This window comes from Callithrix jacchus, chromosome 11 (genome assembly GCF_049354715.1).
Source record: "Callithrix jacchus isolate 240 chromosome 11, calJac240_pri, whole genome shotgun sequence".
Lineage (NCBI taxonomy): Eukaryota > Metazoa > Chordata > Mammalia > Primates > Cebidae > Callithrix > Callithrix jacchus.
In genome coordinates this window covers 31,008,385-31,034,293 of record NC_133512.1, presented here as the reverse complement: position 1 = coordinate 31,034,293, position 25,909 = coordinate 31,008,385, and the positions used below count along the sequence as shown (strand labels likewise).

The 25,909-nt window shown below is 40.4% G+C and overlaps 1 protein-coding gene across 3 annotated transcripts in view; it reads right to left on the bottom strand.

Annotated features, from left to right (window-relative positions):
- SKAP2 (src kinase associated phosphoprotein 2) overlaps positions 1-24,963 on the bottom strand; it is a 432,987-nt gene extending 408,024 nt beyond the window's left edge. For all 3 annotated transcript variants that reach the window (XM_078342524.1, XM_078342522.1, XM_078342525.1), the window contains exons 1-3: positions 24,690-24,963; positions 10,305-10,423; positions 8,506-8,624 (exon numbers count right to left, since the gene is read on the bottom strand). The gene's annotated coding sequence lies outside the window, so the exon portion shown is untranslated. The remainder of the gene's footprint in view (positions 1-8,505; positions 8,625-10,304; positions 10,424-24,689) is intronic.
- Between the last annotated feature and the right edge of the window lie 946 nt (positions 24,964-25,909).

Below are 25,909 nucleotides of genomic sequence, written 5' to 3'. Positions count from 1 at the left end.
GCTGATTCTACCTTTGGATTTGGGGATGGACTTTAAGATCAAGACTAAGTCAATCAGATTATCCCATTCCCCCAGCCACTGACTTTTTCATAGATGGGCACCTGACCTAAGTCAGAACAATCAGGGTGAAGGGAGGTTCAGGTCTTAGACTTGAACCTATGTTTGTGCTGCCAGGAAGTGAACTCTCTTTCTCATGTGATTTGGTATTGGGTTAATGTGTTCTTGCAAGGCTTGAAGCCATCATGGAAAGCCTGACAATGAATTAAACACAGCAGAAAGTAGCAATATAGCCAATGGATGTAAAAAGAAGATAGGTTCTAAAAACATCATGTAAGCTCTGACCAGCTGCCCTTGAAGACGGTCCCTGTCCTTTCTGTTATGTGAGCCAATAAATTACCTGAGGAGAGCTGACTAATCCATAGCTTAATTGCTTCCTCTTATAATTAAGCCACACTGTAGAGTCAGATGGCTTAATAATATAGCACTTTCTAAGGTTTGCATGCCAAAAGAAGATGCATAAAAACTGAAAGCTTAATTCTTATTTATCAAAATACATGAAAGAATTCTGGAACTGTGGCTTTATGGTCATTAAATTCTGTGATTAATTCAACCAATATTGCATGACTATTTTGTGACTGTGCTAAGTGCTGATTCTAGCAAGATAAGGGCAGCTCAGCAATGGAAAATAAATGCAGCCTCTAAATGTTCTAATTTGCTCAATTGACATATCTAGTTATTTTTGAAATTTTTGTAATGAAACATTTTAAGAGCATTTCAGTAACATAACTGTTACTATAGACTCCCTCCTAGATATTTGGGGGTCCAAGTGACATACTCAGGCTAGGTTTTTAAGAACAGGAGGGCGGGAATTTGAATTAGAAATTCTATGGCTGCTAGGCCCAGAAACAATGAAGATCCCAAATATAGCTTCCAGAAAGAAAGCTGAGAACAAGCAACACAACCCCACCAAAGCAACAATATGAGGGGACTGTACATAGCATAAGAGAAAAATAAATGGGAGTCAGTGGATAAATCGGGAGTAACTGGCTGTAACAGAAGATGGAAGGAGATGGAAAACTTCTGAGACCCTCGTTACTACATCTTCAATTAATACTTGGGAAAGAGCTAAGGAAGTGCTAAGTTGTTTCAGATAAATAGTAGAAAAATATTGGAGACCCATTTTAAAATTTTTACGACTTTAGCGAAAAAATGTATTCATCTAAATGAAAATCAAAGGTAATAGGAAGAGGAAGAGAACCCACAGATTTTTCTCTTTTTTTATTTTTTGAGACCAAGTTTCACTCTTGTTGCCCAGGCTGGAATGCAACCTCCGCCTCCCGGGTTCAAATGATTCTCCTGCCTCAGCCTCCCAAGTAGCTGGGATTACAGGAATTCACCATCACGCCTAGCTAATTTTGTATTTTTAGTAGAGACAGTGTTTCTTCATATTGGTCAGACTGGTCTTAAACTCCCGACCTCAGGTGATCCACGTTCCTTGGCCTCCCAAAGTGCTGGGATTATAGGTGTGAGCCACCATGCCTGGCCTCAGATTTCTTATCTGTTACATATTTCTGCTTCTTTAGATGGAAATGGCAAATTAACCACACCATTCCAATATCCTTCTAATATGCCTTTCAGTCCTGCAGAAGCTAGAATGCTAAATTCATATTTTCTCTATATTCCCCTGCAGCAAGAGTTCTTGAATCAGGACCCACCAATTAAATGGAATCATGTGAGATCTGAAAGGTGGAAGGGATATGATGGCAATCACCCTGCTGCCCTCTCTGTATGTTTAGTGAGGAGAGATGCTGGGTTTTTCTGCAGCAGAATTCCAATATCCTATCACTAGCACTGTGAGGCTATTGTGATGAGTTCTTCTACTCTACAGTTCCATGGCAGCCTCCTGATTCCTCATCTTCATGATCAAGTAGCAGCTAAAATGTTAGGCCAGTTTATCAGTATTATTCTGTGAGTCACTCCTGCAAGCCCAATATTGAGCTTATTACTCCAATTTTATGAGGACCTAATTCCCTATATTCGAATCTCTTTCTTTGTAAAAGATCTAGAATGATTTCTGCTTCCTGAAACTAAACCCTGAAGCTTTCGACTTTCTAAAGCATTATAGATACGTGATGATAAACAAGTCAAACCAAAGATGCATCTCTTTTACAGGGAGGTGTCAGTTGGACACAAAAAAATATCACTTGGAAAAAGCAATATGCAAGTGAGCAAAGTGACAGAGCATATAAATCTCTGAAGCAGCCAATAGCAAGACTGTGTTACTGTCCTCAGGTAGACAGGTTCCTATGGGGCAAACTTCCATAATGCCAAGCAATTTGTTTAGCAGTGTTTAGTCAAGTTAATGAGGTCACTGGTACTCACTTGTTGTCATTTCCCCATTGTAGGTACTTAGGCCCAATGTAAAACATTAATGAATTGAATAGGACGCCCAATACAGTGGTCTGCTCAAGATGGAGCTGTTTGTAAAAGGTTATGAATCAGATTAAAATCCTCATTTGTCACAGAGCCAGGGAGGCAAAGCTCTTCCCTTAGCCACAGATCTCTCCCCAGTTTTCAGAGAACTGTTATAGAACTGTTACAATAATTACAATATTATTAGAAAGCATTACCAATTAGAATATGCGGATCATTACCTGTTTCTCTCATAAAAAGCACAGCAAGGAATAAAAAACCATAAAATGCTATCCTGGGAAAAGGATGGGCTTGAAGGTAAATATGAAAGTTGAACTTAACATTCTCTAATGCCCCTGGAGGGAAGGTGATTCAGCTAATATTGGTATTTGTTAGGATTTAAATAAAAACCTCTATCACTTTTCAGTGCTTCAATTATGAGGCAAGGGCTTTTTCTTCCTCCAATGGAGTCAGGCTGGGAACTCCAGCTCTATCCTGTGTTTAGCACTAACTTAGGGTCTTATACTCCCAAAAGACCTGGGAGTCCATCTCCCATGGAACTACCCATGGAACTCCCAAAATGATTCCAGCAAATTCCCAATGCAGGATCTATCTGCAAGCTGCAGTGGCCTTTGAAAAATTGAAAGTCAGAGAAACTTGAGGAGCAGAGGGTTATTATGATTATTCACTGTTTGTGAATCGTTTTTTTTGTTTGTTTGTTTGTTTGTTTGTTTTTTTAAGATAGGGGTCTCCTCTGTGATCCAGGCTGGAGTGCAGTGGCACACTGCAGCCTTGACCTCCTGGGCTCAAGTGATTCTCCAGCCTCAGTCTCTTGAGTAGCTGGGAGCACAGGAACACACCACCATGCCTGGCTAATATTTAAATTTTTTGTAGAGAAGGGATCTCACTATGTTGCCCACAGTTGAATAATTATTAAATGCATTTTATACTTGGAGAAGATGGTACTGAAATCATCCATTTGCATTTTCACTGAATGACATGTAAACATTTTAGTTATTATACATATGCTAATAGTAACTCACTTTTTAAGTGAGTATATCTACTTTTCATTTGTGAGAACCCTAGAGGAAAAAGTGTTACCAAAGAGAAAACAACCCCCAAATTCTCCACTTTAATGAATAAAAGCTAATGAAGTAGCCTGCAAAGAAACAGAAAACATATATATATTTACATATAGTAGCCAGGCACAGTGACTCATGCCTGTAATACTAGCACTTTGGGAGGCCAAGTCAGGTGGATCATGTGGTTGGGAGTTCGAGACCAGCCTAACCAACAAAGTGAAATCCTGTCTCTACTAAAAATACAAAAATTAGCCAGGTAGGTGGCACGTGCCTATAAGCCCAGCTACTCAGGAGGCTGAGGCAGGAGAATCACTTGAACCCGGGAGGTGGAGATTGCAGTGAGCCAAGATCGTGCCACCGCACAGTCTGGGTGACAGAGCAAGACTCTGTCTCAAAAAAAAAAAAACTACACACACACACACATATATATATATATATATATATATATACACACACACATAGAGAGAGAGAGAGAGAACCAATTATTTGAAAACATGGTCAAGTTAGAAAATTTTAAATTATAGTTTAAAACTTATTAATTGTTCTTTTATAAATGTTAACTTTGCAAAGCAAAAAGCAAATAAAATAAACATTAACTACTCACAACTCTATTTATTTCAAAATATATAATAAAAGAGCATGGCGTTTGCATTACTGTTTATCACCTATGTGTATATCAGATTTGCAAGTGATTCTGCAGTCTTGCACAGTGGGAGTTTCTAGGCCTGTGAGATATCTGATTCCTGTGCTCTGCAATAGATCTAGCTCCTGCACCCAGCAGAGCTCAGGGTCATTCTTAGGTCATAGTGGCTAAAGATGGCTGTCAATTCACTGCTTAGGCTAGGTTTCAAGCCTCCTTTATCTCTATTACATTGATGATTCCTGTGGTAGCTTAATAAATTAATCATGTTATCAATATGCATCTTAATGTTTGTTGTATAGCACCAAAGTAACTGTATTAAAAGCTCAGTGTGCTGTATGCGAAAGTCAGCTACCTTTAAAAACTAAGAACTGAAACAAATATATTTGAAAAAATAGTTTTGGTTCTATGCTGTGCTACAAATTTTTTAAAGGGGGGTTAAAATAAAAGGTTGAAACTAGCTGATTCTGCCTCTTCCCAGTGCAAAGATAATTATTATTCAGTCAAAAAATATGCGGTGAAAAAAAGTAATTGCATAAGAAGACATTATAATCCTGAGAGTATCCACCTGGTGTTTTTATTTTGATGAACATCCTTTTGGATCCCCATGCCTATGCAACTTAATGTTCGTCACAATTCTCCATGGCAAAGGTAAAAGACAAGCCTTAATTGTAAATTTGTGCATGCTTTATTGCCAATGCAATGGCATGAACACATTTAACAGGATTGTCATTCCATTTAATTACTCTGATTTTGACAGGAACCTATTACAGATAAAATTGATAGCATGAGTAATAAGGACCATTAAAAAAATCACTGCTTTCTAGCCAGGCACAGTGGCTTAATCCTGTAATCCCAGCACTTTGGGAGGCCAAGGTGGGCAGATCACCTGAGATCAGGAGTTCGAGACAAGCCTGGCCAACATGGTGAAATCCCATCTTTACAACAACTACAAAAATTAGCTGGGCATGGTGAAACTTGCCTGTAATCACAGCTACTTGAGAGGCTGAGGCAGGAGAATCACTTGAATTCAGGAGGCAGAGGCTGCAGTGAGCCTCTATACTCACATGCCACTATACTCCAGCCTGGGTGACAAAGTGAGACTCTGTCTCAAAAAAAAAGAAAAATAAATCACTGCTTTTTCTTCAAAGGGTGAGTATTCAGATCTTCTTCTATATTCTCTATGGCTACATGCATTAGGTGAAGAAAAAAATAAAGCATAGTAATAGGATAGCCATCCTCAAATTGCTTCCTTCCAAGTTGAGTTATGTTTATGATATGACAGCAATGCATGGTCATTGTTTTTAATAACTGGGTTAGATCTGTGACATCTAAAGAAAAGCAACAAATGAATAAGTAGGTAAGTGGACAAAAATAGAGAAAAGCACTTGCCCAAATCACCCTGTGTTAATTTCATATGCTATTTCTCAGTTTTTTTCTTAGTGATATTTAAAGGTGTTCATTGTACTTTTGCCTAAGACAGGTAATAAAAGCTCAGGAGCTGAACACTAAGCTTAAGATATGTGCAGATGAACAGGAGGGATAAGAGGACTATAGTAAATAGTCGATTATTGCCAGAAATTTGAAACTGGCAGTAAGAGGAAGCCAGCGGCTGTATTCAACTGACAAAGTAGTGGTACTTGCATCCTGGCATGTGTGGCCAAATGGCAAGATGCCAAATATTGGCTGGAATAGCACAAACTACTGATTTCTTTTCCACAAATTGAGGGAAGGAAGAGTTTTAGCAACATAGCAACAGTGTTTTATGTAGTCACATTAAACTATCTGTTACTTGAGTTCATTTTCCATATTCTAGTTTATAACTCACTTTTCTTTTTCTTTTTCTTTCTTTCTTTCTTTCTTTTTTTTTTTTTTTTTTTGAGATGAAGTCTTGCTCTGTTGCCCAGGATGGAATGCAGTGGCACAATCTCAGCTCACCGCAACTTCTGCCTCCTGGTTTCAAGTGATTCTCCTGCCTCAGCCTCCCCAGTAGCTGGGACTAAAGGCACGTGCCACCACGCCCAGGTAATTTATTGTTTTTTCAGTAGAGATGGGATTTCATCATGTTAGCTAGGGTAGTCTCCATCTCCTGAACCTCATGATCCGTCTGCCTTGGCCTCCCAAAATACTGGGATTACTGGCGTGAGCCACTGTGCCTGGCCTCCCTTTTGGTCTTTTAAACTTGAAACTGTCATTGAAAATAAACTCATATTTATTTGACTATTGATCAAACGGATATCATCAATAAAAATATTTTTCCAGGTGATTCTATCCCAAGCTGCTTTTGTCTTTCAATTAAGAAAAGGTTTTCGCTGGGCGCAGTGACTCACACCTGTAATCCCAGCACTTTGGGAGGCCGAGGCAGGCAGATCATAAGGTCAGGAGATAGAGACCAACCTGACTAACACGATGAAACCCCATCTCTACTAAAAATACAAAAAAAATTCCCCAGGCGTGATGGCACGCACCTGTAGTTCCAGCTACTTGGGACGCTGAGGCAGGAGAATCACTTGAAGGGAGGCAGGAGAATCACTTGAAGGGAGGCAGAGGTTGCAGTGAGCTGAGATCATGCCACTGTACTCCAGCCTGGGCAACAGAACGAGACTCAGTCTCAAGAAAAAAAAAAGAAATGGTTGTATGTTATGCCAATAGGATGAGATATTTAGAGGATTAAATCAATAGACTACAAATTATATGTTTAAAAAAATTAGGTCACACAACCTAACAATAAATCTGTTGTGTCAAACTACTCTGACACAACAGATTTATTATTAAAGTGGGTAATTCCATAGCAATTCACATTAGTTTTTATAAAGTAGAGACAGGGAGAGATCAATGATAACTTTGGCTTACTGCTGCTTTTAATGGTTCATTTATAATAGCTACTTATCTCCTATTATTTTAGCTTACTATAATAATGTTAAAACAAGAAAAAAGATAATCACCATTATGGGAATATATATTTAATTCAAGTCTGACTGATTGTTCTTTAATCTGATTCATGTATTTGTAGAGTGGCCAGAAGTACTCTAAAATGCATAGTGATTCTTAGGTACACATAAAAACCCCATTATATAGTCTATATCAGGTTTAGAGTAAAAAACATCTGGCAGTTTTGGCTTTATTTTCATAGGCATATTATTATTAGACAAACAACCACATTGCAGGGTACACCCAAAACCCACCAGCTCAAACCCAACTGCTACTACCAACATCAAGAATAACAGCCAAATCTTAAATGGACCTTTTAGCCTCACTGTGTTTCCTGGAGACAATTATCTTTGCAAATGAAAACCAGATTTTTGTTCTACACATGCACATGATCCACATTCCATTCCTGGATTCTCTACAATTGTCTTGCCATACTTGATGATTACTCTGATTGCAATGGAGATTTAATACAGGCTTCCAAAGGTCATCTCAAATGAAGGAGGAATAAGCTCACTGATTTTGTTTAAGAAGGTTGAACATGGGCAGTCCTCACCAACCAATCCCCCATATATTTTCTTCTAAGGACACTGCTATGAAATAAATATTAAATGAGAGGATTGGGGTTATAGAATTAGGGAGGAAAGTTTCCCCAGTACCATCATTATGGTGAATGGTAAATAAGGACCAGGTCTTCTTGGCAATATAAGGTGGCTCTACCATTGTTCATCCCTATTGGTTGCCTTGTTAAATCTCTGCCCAGAAACATAAGGAACCTGACTGATCACTCCTGATTCTCTTCATCTCTGAATGACACTATTGGTGGTGTACATGCAATTTCACTCCAGAATCAGTGGTTACAGTATACCCTCTAAAAAGCTAAAGTTAATAAGACAAGCAATACCAAGTATTGGCAAGGATGTGGAATAACTGGAACTCTCATACACTGATGGTGAGAGTATTAAATTGGTACAACTGGCTGGGTGTGGTGGCGCACACCTGTAATCCCAGCACTTTGGGAGGCCAAGGTGGGTGGATCACCAGAGGTCAGGTGTTTAAGACCAACCTGACGAATATGATGAAACCGTGTCTCTATTTAAAAAAAAAAATGCAAAAATTAGCCAGGTATGGTGGTAGTCCCAGCCACTCGGGAGGCTGAGACAGGAGAATTGCTTGAACCTGGGAGGCAGAGATTCCAGTAAGCCAAGATCCTGCCACTGCACTCCAGCCTGGGTGACAGAGCAAGACTCCATCTCAAATAAAAAAATGAATAAATTGGTACAACCGCTTTAGAAAACTGTTTGGTAGCCTCTATGAAAACTAAACAGATACCTAGCCTATGATCTAACAATTAATTCCACTCTTAGGAATATAGCCAAGAGATATATATGGATACATATTCTCACCAAAAGACATTAACAAGTGTGTTCATAAAAGACTTACTCAAGGTCAGTGTGGTAGCATGTGCTGCTGCAGTCCCAGCTACTTAGGAGCTGAGGTGGAATGATTACTTGAGCCCAGGAGATCAAGGCCAATCTGGGCAACATAGTGAAACTTCATTTCTAAAGAGAAAAAGAAAAGATTTGCTAAAAATAGCCAAAAATTAGAAATAACCAAAATGTCATCACAGTAGAAGAGACAAATGAAACATGCTATGTTCATACAATAGAATACTACAGAGTGATTTTTTAAAGGATAAACTATTATTACTAGCTATAACATGAATAAATCTTACAGATACTACATTAAGAAAAAAGACACACAGTATCTATAGTATGAATCCACTTATATGAAATACAAAAATAGGAAAACTAATCCAGCAGTAAAAGTCAGAATAGTGGGGGTGAGGAGTGAGGGGTGGGAACTGACTGGAAAAGGGCATAAAAGAATCCTCTGGGGTGCTAGAAAAGTTCTATATCTTGATCTAGGTGATCAAGATACACATCAGATATACATCACATCAGGTATGATCAAGATACACATCAAATACAGGTATGTGATGAATCTTAAAAGCATTATAGAAAAAAGACGCAAAAGCCTACATGTAGTATGATTTCATTTTGGAAAGGGCAAAATTGTAGGGATAGACAATAGCTAAGTGGTTGCCAGAATATTTGCGTAAAAGAAGGGAACTAACTACAAAGGATTACAAGCAAACTTTTGGGGATGATAGAATGATCCATATCTTGACTGTGGGTGTGGTTATCTGACTCTACAGTTATCTTAAATTTAAAAGGATGAATCTTATCATAGCTCAATTATAATTCATTTCATACTTTGAAAATATTCAACACTCTATACATTTAAGATTAGTATACTTTATGTACTTCCTATACCATGTGTATATTATACCTAATTTTTAAAAGTTTGAAAGGTAAAGAAACAAAGAGGTTAAGTGGGTTGTAAGACATGCATTCCAGTCCAGACTTTGCTACCGATTTCTTATGTGAAATGCTTTAATTGTTGCTACTGAATAAAAATACAGAAAGTGCTAGGCCTGGAATGGGTACTTAAATTCACATAATCTCACCGTGATCTAGAGAGGAGAAATTATCTATGAAATTTCACACAGCTAGTCAGTTGTGGAGGCACAAAGGAAAACCCAGGACATCTGACTCTCAGATTCTAATTCAATTCCAGTTCAAGGGAGATTTTTAAACAGTCAAACTCATCATCTGACACTACAGAAGTAGCAAATTTTCAACCAGTTGTGTAGTACTGGGCCTCTGTTTCCACATACAGTCATGTGCCACATAAGATGTTTTGGTCAACAATAGACCACACATACAATGGTGGTCCTACAAGATTATAATGGAGCTGAAAAATTACCGTCACCTAGTGATGTCATAGCTGTCAAAATATAATGAAATTAATTTTTTAAAAATAAATTTAGTGGGCCAGGCACAGTGGCTCAGGCCTGTAATCACAGAACTCTGGGAGGCCAAGGAGGGCAGACTGCCTGAGTTCAGGAGTTCAAGACCACCCTGGGCAACATGGTGAAACCCCATGTCTACTAAAATACAAAAAATTAGCCATGAATGGTGGCACATGCCTGTAGTCCCAGCTACTCAGGAAGCTGAGGCATGAGAATCGCTTGAGCCTGGGAGGTGGCGGCTGCAGTGAGCCAAGGTCAGGCCACTACACTCCAGGGTGGGCTACAGAGTTAGACTGTACCTCAGAAACATGGCAAAGCCTGGTCTCTACCAAAAATACAAAAATTAGCCTGGTGTGGTGGCACATACCTGTAATCCCAGCTACTCAGGAGGCTGAGGCAGGAGAATCATTTGAATCCACAAGATGGAGGTTGCAGTGGGCTGAGATCATGTCATTGCACCACAGCTTGGTCAACAAGAGTGAAACTCTGTTTCAAGAAATAAAGAAAGAAAGAATTTTAAAACAAATAAATAAATTTAGTGTAAACTAAGTATACAATGACTTTTTTTCTTTTTTGAGACAGAGTTTTGCTCTGTTACCCAGGCTGGAGTGCAGTGGCACAATCTTGGCTCACTACAACCTCTGTCTCCCCGGTTCAAGTGATTCTCCTGCCTCAGCCACCCAAGTAGCTGGGATTATAGTTGCCTGCTACCATGACTGGCTAATTTTTGTATTTTTAGTAGAAATAGTTTTCATCAGGTTGGTCAGTCTGGTCTCAAGCTCCTGACCTCAAGTGATCTACCCGCCTTGGCCTCCCAAAGTACTGGGATTTCAGGCGTGAGCCACTGCACCCAACCAATGTATAGTGTTTATTAAGTTTACAACAATGGATAGTAATGTCCTGGGCCTTCTCATTCACCCACCACTCACTTCCTGACTCATCTAGAGCAACTTCCAGTCCTATAAGCCCCATTCATAGTAAGTGTCCTATACAGGCATAAAATTTTATCTTTTATACTGGCTTTTTATTGTATCTTTTCAACATTTAGATACACAAATATTTACGGCTATATTACAACGGCCTACAATATTCAGTATAATAATATTTTGTACACGTTTGTAGCCTAGGAACAGCTATACCAAATAGCCTACGTGTGTAGTAAGTTATATACCATCTAGATTAGTGTAAATTACACTCCATGATGTTTGCACAAAGATGAAATAATCGAATGATATATTTCTCAGAACATAGTCCTGTCATTAAGCAACATATGACTACATTTGCTTTCCACTTCCAAAGACGCCACTGTACTCCAGCCTGGGTGAGAGAGTAAAATCCTGTCTCTAAGAAAAAAAAAATTATATATATGAGTTATCAGTGATCCTTTGATAATAGCAATTTACCCAAAAATGTAGATTATGACAGCCTCCATTTAGGGAGCTCCAACTCAAAACTAAATCTTGGCATACCGTCCACCCCTTCCTGTCTGAGGCCATCTCCAATAACACTTAGTCATGCAAAGTACCCATACTAATCGACTGCTAGGAGAGATGTTTTAGGGTACAATCTAGATTTATATGACTCCTTAATTAACTCCTCTGAAAATTTAGTTCCTCTGAAACAAAATCAACTTTTTTAAGTGCACACATTCACAAACACTCTAGACCTTAACAAATTCTATAAGATGGTGTTTATTGTGCTATACAGGTCCCAACAATATTCTCATAAAATTGTGAACAAGAGCAGTTAGGCCATACTTCCATCTCTTGAAAATTGAAACATTAAGGAAGTGCTAAATAAGTGGTCCCTAGTTTCTCTTTCTATGCTCTGTAGCTATCTAAATGATCTTTTGACCCCCCTTCCCCTCCCATCCTCACTAAAGCTCAAACACCAACTTCTCTCTGATCTCCACCCACAAAATAGAAAAGACACTAGTATGTTATTTATACTTTTTGATTGACTGGTTACACTTTAGTTCCTTTTTTTTTTGCTTTTTTTTTTTTGAGACAGAGTCTCACTCTGTCATCCAGGCTGGAGTGCAGTAGCTCAATCACTGCTCACTACATCCTTGACTTCCCAGGTCAAGCAGTTCTCTTGCCTTAGCCTCCCAAGTAGCTAGGCCTATAGGTGCACACCTCCACTCTGCTAATTTTTTTTTTTTTTTTTTTTTTTAGTAGAAATGAGGTGTCATTCTGTTGCCCAGGCTGGGCTTGAACTCCTGGGCTCAAATAATCTTCCCTCAATCTCCCAAAGTGCTGGGATTACAGGCTTGAGTCACCACACCTGGCCCACCTTAGTTCCAGTACGTTTTAGCAGTATGTTAATTCATGTAATATTGACATTTTAAGCCATTTACCCCTTATTGTATAATGAAAAGCCAACTGCTTCTCCATTAAAGAATTCTGACTTTCAATTTAACTTCAGTAAGCAAGTGAGAAAATATTTTAGAAACAAGGAAGAACTTGCAACCACACTTTGTATTCCTAGCCTTGCAGAGTCATGAGCCACATTAGAATAGTTGAGAGGCTACAGAAAGAACCCAAAGGATCATTTGCTCATTTACTCACTCATTCATGCATTCAGTAAACATTTACCAAGTGTCTACCATGTGCCAGGTATTGTACAAGTCAGAGAGAATCAATGATTAATAAGATATGATCTCTATCCTGAAGTAGTTTCAAAGAGGAGTCACAAACAGATGAAAAACATTTAAAGCCCAAAAGTGAGAAGTGCTCTGACAAGTAGAAAACACTGAAAAAGAACAGGAGAGATGGGATTCACTCCCCCTGGGGAGAGTCAGAGCAGGTTTCATAAGGACAGACCTGTGAGCTCAGCTTGAAGGAATGTGACATGTTGAAAGGCAAAGAAAGGGTTGAAATGGGCTTCCCAAACTTTCAGCCAAATATGAAAGGAGACGAGAGGAGGGGAATGAGTTACCTTTCTTTGTACAGAGGGAATTTAAGGCCAGAGAAGCAAATGCCAAGCCCAGTGCCTACTGTGGCCACAAAGAAAAAGGGCCGTGGCAGCAGCAGGGCCCTTTCTTCTTATCTGCAGTCACATGGAGAAGATAGTTGATGACAAACTTTGCCAAGATGCCTTTAGCCACTTTAGGGGAGGACAGATGCAAGCATTTTCATATAACTCCATGCTCAGCCTACACGCTTTAAAAAGTTATGTTGATATCAGGATATATCATTGGAACATTAATTTTATCCACATCCTTTAAAATAGTTACAAGTTTTGCCATTTTTGGACTAAAAATTTCAAAGCCTTTGTTGGTATTGAATTTAGGATAACAAAGTTTTGTAATCAAACAACGTCCTTGACTCAACAAAGCTTCCTTCTAGCCAGGCAAGTATTAGAGGGGGTCTTGCCTAGCTAATATCAGATAAAGGATTATTCCTAGAAGCTTGCTGAAGGCAAAGAAGCTCCTATTCCATCCCCCCCAAATTCTAGCAAAGCCAGGTGTATCTCTACAATACCCAGTGCTGACCTCTTTTGCACAATTTCTTGGCCTAAGCAACTTTCTTAGCTCTTTAACTCCCTTGCCCCAAAATGTGCAGATGAATAGGTTGTCATGAAGCATATTTGATGTTAGTTAGTGTCTAATATTTTTTTATCACATCCGTATTTCTTGGAGTTCTAAATATAGCCCTCAAGGCTAGGCGCAGTGGCTCATGCCTACAATCCCAGCACTTTGGGAGGCTGAGGTGGGTGGATCACCTGAGGTCAGGAGTTCAAGACCAGCCTGGACAACATGGCGAAACCCGGTCTCTAATAAAAATACAAAAACTAACCGGATGTGGTGGTGGGCTCCTGTAATCCCAGCTACTGAGGAGGCTGAGCCAGGAGAATTGCTTGAACCTGGGAGGCAGAGGTTGCAGTGAGCCAAGATCACACCACTGCATTCCAGCCTGGGCAACAAGAGCAAAACTCCGTCACAAAAAACAAAAACAAAATAAAAATAAAAAACAAAAACAAAATAGCCCTCAAACCCCTACATTATTCCAAACTCTGATCATGTAATAATGAACATCTATTCTTTATTCTTTTTAAAAATATATTCATTCTTTCAATAGCATTTAGCCAACAGTGAGGCAATAGGTTAGTTATCCCAATGCCCATTTCCTCTTCTTCCATTTTAGCTGGGTTCATGGCCACCCACCCAGAGACAGTATTTCCTAGTATACTAGGTGCAGCCACACAAAGTTTATCACAATGGAATGTCAGTGAATTTTCCAATTATATTGTAAATTCCTGGTGATCAGAAACCCTGTCTTTACATATATTTTATTTCCAACAGTACCCATCCGGTATTGAGTATGTTAATAAATGTTTGTTGACCTAGCTTTTTATCTTGAATAATATTTCATCTATCTATATGTTTTGGATCAAAAATAAATTTTATGATTCTAGAAACATGAAAAAGAATAGAATGTAAATGGAAGTGATATGTGCAACTTACAAGTCATTTACTTCACAGGAAATTGCTTGCTCTCCATTTTTCCTTTACTACTCTTCCTAAAAACAAATAGGGATGTAGAGGTAACACAGCTTCAACCATGTAGACAAGAAGAAAATGTCAGAGCAGCACAGTGAAAGAAACAGATTCTGAATGACTTCATGGTGCTGAGGCACCCCAACAGTGTGGACACTTACATTCCTCTAAAATGTTACATGCAGGAGAATTAAACTTCAGCCATATGTAAGTGACTTTGTATTTAGGTTTCTTTGTTACAGCAGTTTAGCTGGACCCTAGTTAATATAAACATTTACTCAACATCTTTTTGACCATTTACTATGTGATAAGAACTGTCTTCTGGGTAAACATAAAGTGGTGAATACCAGAAAAGCTCCCAGGACACAGGTTGCTTATAGTCTAGAACAGGGGGGTCCAATCTTTTGGCTTCCCTGTGCCACACTGGAAGAACTGTTTTGGGCCACACACAAAATACACTAACAATAACAACAGTTGATGAGCTAAAAATACATATCAAAAAAAATCTCATAATGTTTTAAGAAAGTCTACAAATTTGTGTTGGGCCACATTCAAAGCCGTCCTGTACTGCATGCAGCCCATAGGCCATGGGTAGGACAAGCTTGGTCTAGAAAGTGATACTAATGGCTGGGTGCAGTTGCTTACACCTTAAATCACAGCACTTTTGGAGGCTGAGGCGTGCAGATCACGAGGTCAGGAGTTCGAGACCAGCCTGATCAACATGGTGAAACCCCATCTCTACTTAAAAAAAACACAAAAATAATGAGCCAGACATGGTAGCAGGCACCTGTAATCCCAGTTACTAAGGAGGCTGAGGCAGGAGAATTGCTTGAACCTAGGAGGCAGAGGTTGCTGCAGTGAGCTGAGATCATGCCATTGCACTCCAGCCTGAGTGCAAGGCATGGAGCAAGACTCTGTCTCCCAAAAAAAAAAAAAAAGAAGAAGAAGAAAGAAAGAAAGTTATACTAATAAAATGTAAAACTAAATTTTCAAACTGTGTTAAATATGTAAAGGAAACAAAGAGAACGCTGAGGTAGAATATAACAAAGAAGGATGTATTCTGAGTGCAACAGTCCACTAAGGCCTCCCTGAGGAAGCGTCATTTAGCTAAGGCCTCAAGGTCATAGAAAGAAATAGGGAGAAGGAGTCCATTCTAGCATTCAAAGACCTAAGGCAAGAAAGATCTTGGCTCTTTGAATCAAGTTCAAGAAGACAGGTAAACAATGTGAGCAGTGTGATATTAAGAGGAAATGTTTCTCCTAAAGAGAGATATACATCTGCATATATACATCATTGCATAGACACAGACACATTAAATAAAATTATAGGTAAATTATCTTTGCTTTTATAGTTGTTCCTCACTCTGTTTTCTTTTTTTTAAACCAGAACTTCCTCTAGTCACTCACATATCCCAGCACTGGGTCTGGAAAAACTAATCACCTTGAAACCATAAGAACTCTGTCTGACTTGGTAACGTCCTTAAACTCCAGAATTTCCCCAAAAGCAGATCCCCGTTTCCCTAAATACACAATCTTCCCAGGGTCATTTCTGTCAATTTTATCCTCTTTTCTCATCCTTTCTGACTTGTAAAAACTTGAAAAGCCTCAAGTTTCTATAATTTTTACTCCTTAGCTTTCCATTCCCTTGGCTTCTACAAACTGGGGGCATGAAATATATGTTAATATTTCCCACACGCTTTGCTTTCTCAGGCAAGTGTTATCAAAAAATTTTAGCAGTTGAACCGTATCACATACTGACTACACTGCCCCAACCAGAACTAAAGGTTTACTTTCAAGTTACATATATTGGGGAGAAAGAAATGTCACCTCCAATTACTCTATAGAATTTTTGTGGGTAGACACAGGGTCTTGCTATGTTGCCCAGGCTGGTCTCAAACTCTTAGCCTCAAGTGTCCACAGAATTTTTATAATAAAATCCTAAAAGTTTAAACATCTAACTGAATTCTAATAAAAATATTACTAAACTATATACTATAATATAAAGTAGATAATAGGTTATTTGTTGTACAATGATTTGCAAGCTCTTTGATAAGAGACTGCATCTTCTCTCTATAAAAACTTTATATCATCCCTTAAGTGTTTTAATTAATAAAAGACAAAGTAATTATAAATAATTCAAATAGAGGCAGCGAGATAGAAACCAGAATAAGGAGACAAGAGCAGAAGTTCCAAAGAGGTTGCGGGGAGGAATTCCTAGAGCCAGAAAAGCAAATCTATACATGCTTGTCAAGGGTACCTGCAGCTGACAGGTACCAAACCACTTTTATAGACGCTCAATTACACAATTATAGACGCTCAATCAGAGTCTCCACAGATGCCTTCATGACATTCTCAAATAAGACAGAGGGCCGGGCGGGGTGGCTCACGCCTATAATCCCAGCACTTTGGGAGGCCGAGGCGGGTGGATCATGAGGTCAAGAGATTGAGACCATCCTGGTCAACATGGTGAAACCCCGTCTCTACTAAAAATATAAAAATTAGCTGGGCATGGTGGCGCGTGCCTGTAATCCCAGCTACTCGGGAGGCTGAAGCAGGAGAACTGCCTGAACCCAGGAGGCGGAGGTTGCAGTGAGCCGAGATTGCGCCATTGCACTCCAGCCTGGGTAACAAGAGCGAAACTCCGTGTCAAAGAAAAAAAAAAAAAAAAAGACAGAAAAAAAGTAGAGAGAAGAGAAGAAAGAGGAAAGATAAGAAAAAAGAAAAATAAATTTCTATTCAGTCAAATCAGTTAGGGGAAAGAGTAGAGAGTGTTATTAAGAATGAGTGCTTGGGAGCCAGACCACTGAGTTTAAAAGTGGCCTTTGCTATTTTGCAGCTGGGTGACCTCTCATCCTGTTTCTTCTTTTGTAAAATGGGGGTTTAATGGCACCTACACCTCATAAGGTTGTGAAGAGGATTTAAATGAGTCAGTCCATGTGAAGTACTTAGCACACTGCCTAGCACAATGTAAGTAATCAACAAGTGTCAACTACTGCTATAGGAGCCTCAGAAGAATAAATACTCAAGCTAATATGATTGGAAGGCTGTAAAATAAAATAGAAAATAAATTATGCTCTCCAACTCAATTAGATAAATTTGAGTTTTCTTGGTGGGTAAAGAAAAGGTCCGTTATTCACTGTTTTTATGTATTTACATAGGTTTGACAAGGCAAAGAGAGTGTGCATTAAAATAGACCAAAGCTAGGTAAAGAGAAAAAAATGGAATATAAAGAAGCTGGCTTCTGGTTCACCTTCTATAGATACTTACGAAATCATATAGTCCAATTTTCCTCACACAATTCCAGACCACAGTCTACAGGCCCTAAAAAATTTCAAAGCTCAATTATTTGGTTTATTATATGGTACGTGTATCAGCTTTCCTAGTTATAAGCAACAGCAACTGAATATTGGCATTTTAATTGGAAGAGGAACAGATGGGTAGCTCAGAACATTGCTAGAAAGACTTCAAATCAAGTTGCAGGAAAAATGAAAAGGTTGGCAGTCAGATCCAGGGCTAACAGTCACCACAGATCCTGTCTGGTAAGGAGACAACTGCTCCTGCCCCAAACCTTATGCTGTCATCTGCACTGTCAAACCACTAGACCTAGTCACTACTGAATGCCATGTCTAGCACCTTTATCATGGCTGTGCTAGAAATAGATGAGGCTACTGAGAAAGCATCTGGATATGGCCTTCTCAGACTTACAATTTAAAAATTCCCTAAACATAAAAGGTTCAGATGGTAGCCAACCCCACTCAAAAAAGTAAAAAGAGGCCTGGCACAGTGGCTTATGCCTGTAATCCCAGCACTTTGGGAGGCTGAGGTAGGCAATCACCTGAGGTCAGGCGTTCGAGACCAGCCTGGCCAACATGGCAAAACGCTGTCTCTACTAAAAAACACAAAAATTAGCCAGGCACGATGGTGGGTACATGTAATCCCAGTTACTCAGGGGCTGAGGCAGGAGAATCGCTTGAACCCAGGAGGCAGAGGTTGCAGTGAGGCGAGGTCGTGCCACTGCACTCCAGACTGGATGACAAGAGCAAGACTCCATCTTAAAAAAAAAAAAAAGAGGCCAGGCATAGTGGTTCACATCTGTAATCCCAGCACTTTGGGAGGCCAAGGTGGGCAGATCACCTGAGGTCAGGAGTTCAAGCCAGCTTGAACAATGTGGTGAAACCCCATCTCTACTAAAAATACAAAATTAGCTGGGCATGGTGGCACAGGCCTGTAATCCCAGCTACTTGAGAGGTTGAGGCAAGAGAATTGCTTGAATCCAGGAGGTGAAGGTTGCAGTGAGCTGAGAGCATACCATTGCACTCCAGCCTGGGCAACAAGAGCGAAACTCCCCATCTCAAAAAAAAAAAAAGTTTTGCCTGGGCGCAGTGGCTCAAGCCTGCAATCCCAGCACTTTGGGAGACTGAGGAGGGCAAATCACGACATCAGGAGTTTAAGACAAGCCTGGCCAACATGGAGAAAACCCGTCTCTACTAAAAATACAAAAATTAGCCAGGTGTGGTGGTGGGAGCCTGCATTACAGCTACTCAGGAGGCTGAGGCAAGAGAATCGCTTGAACCCTGGAAGTGGAGGATGCAGTGAGCCGAGGCAGTGCCACTGCACTACAGCATGGGGCGACAAAGAAACACTCTGTCTCAAAAAAAAAAAAAGGAAGAAAAGAAAGAAAAATTTCTCATACAATAGGTAGTGGTACATACATTGCTTTAACCAGTCATTAAATAAAACTATGTTTATGATGCATCATTAAGGTAAAAAAAACAAATCGAATTCAACATTGTGGTAACATAATTGCTTCTAAGTAAAAGTGTACTTAGAGACAAAGACTGGACTATAGAAAAAAAGCTATATTTCAGGGAATGTGATGGTAACTGGATACTTTTTCCTTATTTTCTATAATAATTGTATATGTATAATATGTTATGGAATCATGCTATTCCTCCACTGACATGTCAGTATTGTAAGCAAGTCATTTTTATTCTGAGAGCTTCAATTCTATCAGCAACCCCACAGATAGAAAAATAAACTTTGTTGGCCAGGTGCAATGGTGCACACCATTAATGGATCACACCAGTAATCCCAGCACTTTGCGAGGCCGAGGTGGGCATATTGCCTGAGGTCAGAAGTTCAAGGCCAGCCTAGCTAACATGGTGAACCCCCATCTCCACTAAAAATACAAAAATTAGCTGGGCATGATGGTGGGCTTCTGTAATCCCAGCTACTCAAGAGGCTGAGACAGGAGAATCAATTGAACCCAGGCAGCAGAGGTTACAGTGAACCAGTATCATGCCATTGTACTCCAGCCTGGGTGATAAGAAACTTCATTTCAAAAAATAAAAATAAAAATAAACCTTATTCTATGTGTGTATATAGTCATATATATTTTATTGTACAAAACTAAGATCATTTATATTGTATACACAGGTTGAGTATTACATATCTGAGATGCTTGGGACCAGAAACGTTTCAAATTTCTCATTTTTTTGGATTTTAGAACATTTGCATATGCCTAATGAGATATCTTGGGGATGGAATCCAAGTCTAAACACGAAATTCATTTATATTTCATATACACATTATACACACAAGCCTAAAGGTAATTTTGTGCCATATTTTAAATAATTTTTGCATAAAACAAAGTTTTTGTTAAGTAGTTATGTGTGGAATTTTTCACCTGTGGTACCATGTTGACACACAAAAACTTTAAGATTCGGCAATATTTCAGATTTTGGATTTTTGGATTAGGGATGCTCCATCTGTATAGATTTATAACAACCTAACACCAGCCTTCTAAAATATAAATATATTTTAAATATGAAATTAAATTTGATTAGTTCTAATTACATTTCTACTTTTGCAGTCCTAAAATGAGATTTCAACATGTGATAATTGAATGAAATGCACGGGCTACAAATTCCAACTTTGCTAATCACTTATTGTGTAGTGGTGAGGAACTTACAAAACTTCCCTAAGTTCAGTTTCTCCATGCGTAAATGGGGATAATAAAACCCACATCATAAGGACGCTGTGAGGAAAAATGAGATAATACATATAAAACCCTTAGCTCAGCATCTAGTGCCAAAAAAAGTCTTCAATAAACGTTAAAAATAGAAGTTGTCACAATTTTCTGAAGTCTAGATTTATCTCATAGAAAGAGTATTTCTTTCTTTCTTTCTTTGTTTTTTGAGACAGGCTCTCACTCTGTTGCCCAGGCTGGAGTGTAGTGGCACAATCACAGCTCACTGCAGCCTTGATCACCAGGCTCAGGTGATTCTCCCACCTAAGTCTCCTAGGTAGCTGGGACTACATCCACGTGCCACAATATCTGGCTAATTTTCTGTATTTTTTGTAGAGACAGGATTTCTCCATGTTGCCCAAATTGGTCTTGAACTCCTGAGGTCAAGTAATCCTCCTGCCTTGGCCTCCCAAAGTGCTGTGATTATAGGAATGAGCCCCCGTGTCCGACAGGAAAGAGTATACTTTACGTAAGATAATGAACTGCAAGTTAAGTCTTTATGGTTCATCAATGAAGCCAGAATGCCCTCAATTTCAAAGATTCCTGAATCAAACAGTTGACCAGGGAACTAACATGCCATCTGAGTTGCTTGGGCAGGGCATTTTATTTATTTATTTATTTATTTATTTATTTTTGAGACCGAGTCTCATTCTGTCACCCAGGCTGGAGTGCAATGCCTCGCTCTCAGCTCAATGCAACTTCCACCTCCCAGGTTCAAGCGATTCTCCTGCCTCAGCCTCCCAAGTAGCTGGGATTACAGGTGCGCACCACCACACCCGGCTAATTTTTGTATTTTTAAGTAGAGACAGGGTTTCACCATGTTGGTCTCAAACCCCTAACCTCGTGATCCGCCCACCTCAGCCTCCCAAAGTGCTGGGATTAGAGGTGTGAGCCACCGTGCCCGGCTAGGCAGGGCAATTATGAAGCTTGCTTTCTTGATTTTTTTCTCTGCCTCATCTGGAAAACCATGTAAGGAACTTGCAAAATGGAAGACATAAAATAGATCAGCCAGTTTCTCTTTACCCATTGAGCAGGAGAGAGCTAAGCTGTTACCCTTCCTACAGGGTTTATGAAGGCAAAATAGGAAGAAAAAACCCTCTGGCCAAATACCTGTTAATTCAAACTTGCTTATTTTTAATAACTTTAAGTTCTTCAATATTTAATGATTACTATAATTAGTATGCTTAATATCATAATTAATTATTGATGTTATTAATATATCTAGTCTGGAATTAATTTTTTCCTGTTTTATTAAATACATACTTAAGGTGAATATTAAAGATATAAGTAATTTTTTTTTCTTACCATTATTGCTGCTAACACCCTTCTAGGCCTATTTTTTCACCTGCAAGATGGAGAAGCCAGATCAGATGAATTTAAAAGTCTCTTCTTTGATTCTGTGATTCTAGATATAACTAAATAATGTCAGTAATTTCTTTTTTTCTTTTTGCCACCACGCCCAGCTAATTTCTGTATTTTCAGTAGAGACGGGGTTTCACCATGCTAACTAAGCTGATCTCCAACTTCTGACCTCGGGAGATCTGCCTGCCTTGGCCTCCCAAAGTGCTGGGATTATAGGTGTGAGCCATCGTGCCCAGCCAATGTCAGTAATTTCTAATATTGATAATTATACCAAGTCCTTGTTCACTTATGCAAGTTAAAAAAGAAAAAACAGGAGAGGCTGGACGCAGTGGCTCATGCCTATAATCTCAGCACTTTGGCAGGCCAAGGTGGGCAGATTATGAGATCAGGAGTTAGAGACTAACCTGGCCAGTATGGTGAAAACCCGTCTCCACTAAAATACAAAAATTAGCCCCGCATGGTGGCATGTACCTGTAATTTCAGCTACTCAGGAGGCTAAGGCAGGAGAATCACTTGAGCCCGGGAGGTGGAGGTTGCCATGAGCCAAGATCACACCACTGCACTCCAGCCTGGGTGACAAAGCGAGATTCCATTTCAAATAAATAAATTAAACAAAAAAAAAATATGTAATAAATAAATAAATAAATGAGCAGGAGAAAGCAGCAGTACATTCTTCTACACACAACTCTTAATATGACTTTGTGTCAACTGAGTTCTGAGAATGATTGGTTTCCAAAGACATTAGGCCTTAGAACGTATTATTTCAAGTTCATGTTGAACCTAGTGCTTCTGGTTACTGTTAGTCAAGAGGTGTTAAGTTGTAAACTATGAGGATTAGCCCTTTGGGGTGAAGATGAATTCTTTCTTTTCTTTAAATGTAAATCATGACTGGATTTGCAATATAAGAGCTAGCCAAATGAAAACTGAAGGTAGGGTGCAAAATCATGCTTCCAATCATACGGCTGCCAGCTTTCATGGAGCTATAACATCATACTTTATATTGACTAGCTCCATTTTAGTCCACTTTAGGCATGCCACAGACATAACCTGTAAATATAAAGGGTTCTTGGCTGAACACGGTGGCTTACACAGGTAATCCAGCACTTTGGGATGCCAAGGTGGATGAATTGCTTAAGCCCAGGAGTTTCGGACCAGCCTGGGAAACATGGCAAATGCCCGTCTTTACAAAAAATTAGCAGAGTGTGGTGGCACACACCTTAGTCCCAGCTACTCAGGAGGCTGAGGTGGGAGAATCACTTGAGCCTGGAAGGTAGAAAGAGTGGTAATCACACCATTGCACTCCAGCCTGGGTGATGGAGTGATACTTTGCCTCCAAAATCTAAAATAGAATAAATGTGCAAAAAAAAAATTGTAGCCATAGTTTGCATATATGCCTGACACTAAACAGTTTCTCTGGCTATTTTTTTTTTTTAAACCAGTGAGCAACTACCCACTACAGCAGCACTTGAATCATAAAATGGTAGCCTCTCTGTAAATGACTTACGCCCAGTTCCGTGGCTGGCCCTAGGATAAATGCTGTAACAAAGTGGGTAAGAGTTTAGGCTCTGGATTCAGTGGACAAGTTACTTAACATCTTGGACCTCTCCTTTTCCTTATCTGTAATATCTGAAAAACCATGTAAATTTTAGAGGACAACCTGAAAGTCAACAAAGAGTCATTTTATCATTTAAAAACTTGAAAGCATAGTAAGCTTAAGTATCCTATCAAGGCTCATAAGGTGAAATGAAAAAAGTATAAAACACAGGCATCCTGAATTCTAGTCAAGCTTTTATACTACACAGGACTGTGTCTTTCTGTTTCTGAGACAGGGTCTCCCTCTGTGGCCCAGGCTGGAGTGAAGTGGGGTGGTATCAGCTCACTGCAGCCTCTGCCTTCTGGGTTCAAGCAATCCTCCTACCTCAGCCTCCCAAGTAGCTGGGTTTACAGGTGTACACCACCAGACTCAGCTAATTTCTGTATTTTTACTTTTAGTAGAGATGGGGTTTCACTGTGTTGCATGTCTGGTTCCAAACTCCTGGGTTCAGGAGATCCTCCCGCTTTGTCATCCCAAAGTGCTGGGATTACAGGCATGAGGCACCATGCCCAGCTGTACACGGGGCTTATTTCTTAGTGTTATTGGAATTTAAGATCCCCGTGGGGAATCCAGTTCACATTTCCAGTGAGGTGCTGTGTAACAAAGCCTCCCGGGTAAACGGTGCCAGTGTGGCCAGGCACAGTGGCTCACGCCTGTAATCCCAGCACTTTGGGAGGCTGAGGTAGGCGGATCACCTGAGGTCAGTTGTTTGAGACCAGCCTGGCCAACGTGGCGAGACCCCCGTCTCTACTAAAATACAAAATTAGCTGGGCATGGTGGCACATGCCTGTAATCCCAGCTACTCGGCAGGCTGGGGCGGGAGAATCGCTTGAACCCAGGAGGCGGAGGTTGCGGTGAGCCGAGATCGCATCACTGCACTCCGGCTTGGGCGACAGAGCGAGACTCCGTCTAAAAAAAGACTTAAAAAAAAAAAAGTGCCATTGTTAGGAGGGGGAAGCAGAAACAGTGGGAAGCAGTACTTGGAAACTTTCTAGAAAGAAGTGAGTTGAGGCAAGGCATTAAGGCATTTGACTCCACAACTGGAGGAGGAGAAGGCATTTAAGAAGCAAGGCAAGGATGCGTCCCTGAATATCCAATGTTCGGAAACCCCCACAGCTGCTGTTTAAAACTATCATGAACTAGAAGAAGAATGAATTTGTTACTCAATTAAGTACACTCTGAACATATCTGGGGTGGGGGGTGGACAGGGAATCAAAACTCTCTTCCGCTTTCACATCTTAGAGAGCAGGATGAGGGGCGAGGCCTCAGACCTGGGTTTCCTCAAGTGTTGGATTCGAGGCCCTCGCCGGGAAGTCAGGTGGTGGCTGCAGGCAGCTCAGACCGCGCCACACGAACGCCAGAAGCGGAGAGACTCTGGCAGGAACCGAATGAGGAAACGCGAGGCCTTCTTGTCTCCCGAGACGAAGCTGGACTCTTCGCGGCTTCGGGGACGTGCAAGGACTCACTTTCCCTTCCTTCCGAAGCCACCCAACGGCGCCGCTCGGGAACAGCGCAGGCCTCACGCTGGGCCCTGAGCGCAAACCCGGGAAGAGCCCGGATGCTGCTCCTTTCCCGCCTTGCGCCGGCTGGGGTCCGTACAGAGGCGCGACGGCTTCAGGCCAGGGAAGGGCCCGGATGCTGCTCCCTTCGTGCTCTGCGTGGGGCCCAGGAAACTGGAGAAACGGAGCGGCGGCGTTGGGTCAAGAACTCAGAGGGAGAAGGCTGGGAAACCAAGGGAAGAAAGCTTTCCTGATCTAGGCTTCGGAGCTCGCCTGCATCCCCGCAGGGCCGCGGCATCTTCTCCAGCAGTTGCCCCGGCCGGGCCGCGCGCTCTCCGCCGCCCCGGCAGAGCCCCGCCGGCAGCCGCTGCCAGAGCGACTCAATCGCCCGAACCGACCTCTTCCCAAGCCTTGGACAGCTGCCCCTTGTGCGTCCTAAAAGAAGGACCCCATTTTTTCCTCCGTATGGGAAAATTCCCGTGCATACTTTGCCAGAACCGTGTTGCTGATATTTCGGTGGTTGGAGGTTGGGGGGGGGGGCCGGGGTACCTTTTTAAATTGTGGCTTTCTGCATTCTTGTTACGGTTCTGTGGCGGCTTAGAACGCAGTGGGTCAGAGATCGTAAAAATGTCCAATGTGGCTAAAAAGTGTCTCAGTTTGGAAAGGAAACAAAAGCCGCTAAATATTTTTTATTTTATTGTCTGTTGCAAGTATTTGTGTATTTTTTCCCAACCAATTAACCACACAGGCCTAAATGAAAATACAAAACAATCTGATTTCTATAGATTAGCCTTGTGACTAGACATTTTACCAACCCGTTTTTAATACAAGAGTAAAATTTAATGAGCTGATTAAAAAATGGAGACACGTGTTTTAGTTGTGTCTGAACAGGTTGAAAAAGAGACATTTGTCTTTTCATTTATTTCCAATAAACTAAAAATGCAGTCATTTAAGGATGTTTTGAGGACGAGATGAGGATTTAGAGTTGCCTA